The sequence below is a fragment of the Silene latifolia genome, chromosome 11 (assembly GCF_048544455.1).
Source record: "Silene latifolia isolate original U9 population chromosome 11, ASM4854445v1, whole genome shotgun sequence".
NCBI classification, from domain to species: Eukaryota; Viridiplantae; Streptophyta; class Magnoliopsida; order Caryophyllales; family Caryophyllaceae; genus Silene; species Silene latifolia.
The window spans coordinates 9,633,118-9,637,152 of NC_133536.1; positions in this window are offsets into that span (position 1 = coordinate 9,633,118).

The window sequence follows — 4,035 nt, forward strand, 5'->3', positions numbered from 1 at the left end:
GGAAACATCTGATTATTTGCATCTCTTGCTACAGCACATAGTATCTCGCCTTTACAATACCCTTTGAGAAATGCGCCATCGAGGCCAAGCACCCTCCTGCATCCATGGAGGAAGTTGTGTCTAACAGCAGCAAAGTTTATGTAAATCATGTGAAATTGCGGAATGCAACCTGGAATGCAGGACTTCAATGATAAAAATACGCTAGTCCCTACATTTGACCTCTTCATCTCATACATGTAGGCTCTTAGTGAATCATATTGTCTTCCCACTACCTTACCACATGCTGACAGCGCATTCTTTTTAGCTCTTCCAGCTTGCCACCTATTAATCTTTACACCATAGGTTTCCTTCACATCATTAACAAATGATTTCAGCTTCCAAGTTGGGTGTTTCAATAGCTTCTCTTGGTATTCTTCAGCGAGAAAATCAGCATTTACCCTCTTGTTAATCCTAGTAGGTGTACAAGTGTGAATATCCTTAAAAAATCTTATTTGTATGCATTCATAATCCCTTATATATATAGCACTAAGCTTCCAGCGACACTCAGGATAACACTTGCATTTGACAAGCACTCTTTTTGGCTCATTATGACAATACCGAAAACTGCGATGTGTTTGACAACTATAATAAATAAGTGCTCTCTTTAGAACTTCCACTTTCTCAAAAAGTTGTCCCAACTCTAGTTGAACATGTCCAAATGGAGTTGTAGGCTCATATAATAGCCATTCACGTTTATCAAGTACATGAATATGTTCGTCGTCATCACCCGCACTAAATGCAGCTTCATCGTCTGAATCTCTATCCTTATATTGTTCTTCTTCAGGTAATAAAAGACTATTATCCTCATCTTCACCCTCCCCTTCACCCCAATAATTATCCTTTTTTCCTTTTTCCCTCGGAACCTGTACACTGTCTTCCTCATCAGAATCTTCTTTCATTACCTGAGTTTCCCCAAAATCATCATTTCTCTTTGTAACCCAATCTCTTTTTTTCATTTGTACATGAATGAACTCATCATCGGTACTCCCCTCGTCTTCATTGTCAATAACTTCTTCAAATTCACTGATATATTCCTCTTGTAGAAAATCGACCTCTATGTCATTAGTCATACCACCAGCATTTAAATTCATATTCTCTACTAGAGTGTCTTCCTTACTTTTCATAATCACCTCGTTTGGGACTTCATCACTTACATCAGCATTATGTGCGTCCACCGCAGAATGAATAAGATATAACTCAACTTTCCCATATGTGACTCCATCAACACGAAGTTGCTCAATGGTCTCATCATCACATAATAATTGAATCTTCTTATTATTTTGAAACATGAAAACGCAATCAACATCAGCTACTTGATAACCCAATCCTTGTATCAATATGTCCTTTTGCTCCATATTTAGTTTACATATATCCAAAGTTCCTTCGTCAATCAATCCACCAACATACTCAACATCATCTCCATTAGTCTCAAAACTTCCCCCATGAAAACATCGATAAGTGACAATATTAGCAGAATTTGAACCTAAAATAATTGATAATTGATATATTGGCCATGTTAGTATCATATTAGCAGCAAACACTACTACAGATACAACCTATAACAACGGTCAAAAACCGTTGTTATATAAAAAAGCGGACGTTGTTAAAGCGTCCGTTGTAAAAGGTTTTAACAACGGTTGGTTTTCTTAAGGAAACCGTTGTGAAAAATATTAACAACGGTTTTAAGTATAAAAACCCGTTGTGGAAAGTGTGACTCAATTTTGGGGGGAAAGTTATAACAACGGGTTGTTTGTAAATAACCGTTGTTGTTTGTTCTTAAAAAAAAAAAAAAAAAAAAAAATTAAATATTACTAGCTATAAATATTAAAGCATCCTTTACTAACATATTAAAGCATCCTTTACTAACATTCATTAATTGAAACAACATGGCAATGAACCCTAATTTTATCAACAACGAAGAATGGCTTACACAAACGATTGAAGATGATGGGAAGGTTCTCGCCGGGCTTCCCGCCGATCAACACCCATTAATCAAAGCATCCCTTGAACATCAACGGAATTATTGGATTAAGAGGCGTGAAGCAGTCCGGCTTGTCAACAAAGCCTCATCATCATCATCATCATCATCATCTTCATACCCTCGTCGGCCTGTTACTCGCAACTTGGCTGCAGCCAGAGATATGTTGAGTTGTACTCTTCCAACCTTATCTCCACATGCAAGTCGTGTCCTTGCATATATTCAATCTGTTATTGCAAAATATGAAGCCAATAACCCGGAAGTTAGCGGTATACCAGAGTGGCGTGATTGGTGGCAGGTTGAGAAGCGCTTTTTACGCTTAACCGGGGTTGTTCCGGCTTATTATACATCTTTTGATTTCTGATAATTGTTGTAATGTATTTGGTTTAAAATTAAATGAAATGATCATTTTGAAAGTGTTGAGTTATGCTTGTTTGATTTGCTTCCATTTTTTCAACTCCATAGATCTATCAGTCATCATCAAGATCTGATTATGGCACAACTTCCTAACATATATATATGGCACAACTTCCTAACATATATATTAATTAAAAAACAACTCAACCCACACATTAGTATAAATACATTGCATTATCTCAACTAACATGCATTTCCATTATCTCAATATATTCTCCAAACTCTAAGCTTGCTAAAACATGCTCGATCCGTCTTGAAGGACGCCAAAGAAGATGGAAATGAAATAATTAGAAACACATACATGGAAATGAAATAATTAGCGAGATCTTTGAACGGAACCTAATGGTCGATAAAAACACATACATTGAAATGAAATAATTAGAACAATAAAATAATGACGATGAAACAAACCTGATAATTACAGAACGTACGTAAAGAGACGATGAAATCAACAGTGACGGCGAGAAGATAAAGCGGCGATGAGAAAAGAGAAAGAGACGATGAGAAAGTGTGTGTTTTGTGTTTGTGTTTGGCTGCTCGGTTTGTGTTTGTGTATTAAGGTTTGTGTTTTGTGGTCAATGAGACTTGTGTTTGTGTGGTTTATAGTATGGAAGGTATTGACAACGGTTATTAAACAACAACCGTTGTGAAATATGTTTTAACAACGGTTATAAAAAACACCCGTTGTTAAATAAGTTTTAACAACGGGTTTCAAAAATAACCGTTGTGATTACTTTTCACTAACTTTGCGCCAATTTTGCGCCAAATTATTAACAACGGTTGTTCATGTGTGACCCGTTGTTAAAACGAATAACAACGGTTTTTATAACCATACCCGTTGTAATTGATTTTAGTAAAATTCGCGCCATACATTCTACAACGTCTATTGTGATTTTCGTGAATATTCGTTGTTAAAGGGGCGTTGTAGTTGCCTGGATTTGTAGTAGTGAAATAGGCCATTATTTCTGATGATAAACAAAGAATCAACTAGTTATACAGAAACTAATAAACATTAACAAGTTGCACATCTTAGTATATCAATTAATTGCTAATTTTATTGACATAATGCTTATTTTTTTCCCTTCTAATCAGATATCATATTCAAATAATAAAGCGCAACTGCGAAAAAAACGATACATCAATTGAGAGAATTACCTCTGGGTATGGGGATAACCATAGCTGCTACAGGAGAACTATTCTAGAATGAAGATAGAAATGAAGGTGTTTTGGAAGCAGATAGACAAACGTAAGAAAGAAAAAAAGATGGAAACCTAAATTCTAGCAATATTTAAAATCATGTTTTTTTTTTATTTATTATTTAATTTAATCTAGATCCTAGTCATCTTTCCGGTGCCACATCAATATTTTCCGGCGAGAAATTTACTCGGATATCTCTAATTGGGGCGAATTGCACATCGGGTATAACTAATGGGGTTAATTTGCACGCGTAAAATGTTATGGGGCTAATTTGCACGTAGTGGCAAACGTTTGGGGCTTATTTGCCACTTCCCCGCTTAGTTTGGTAAAATTGTGGTTTGTTCAATTCGAGAATTACGAGGTCAGCTCGTATACTCGATTCTAAGAGTTCGACTTGACATCGT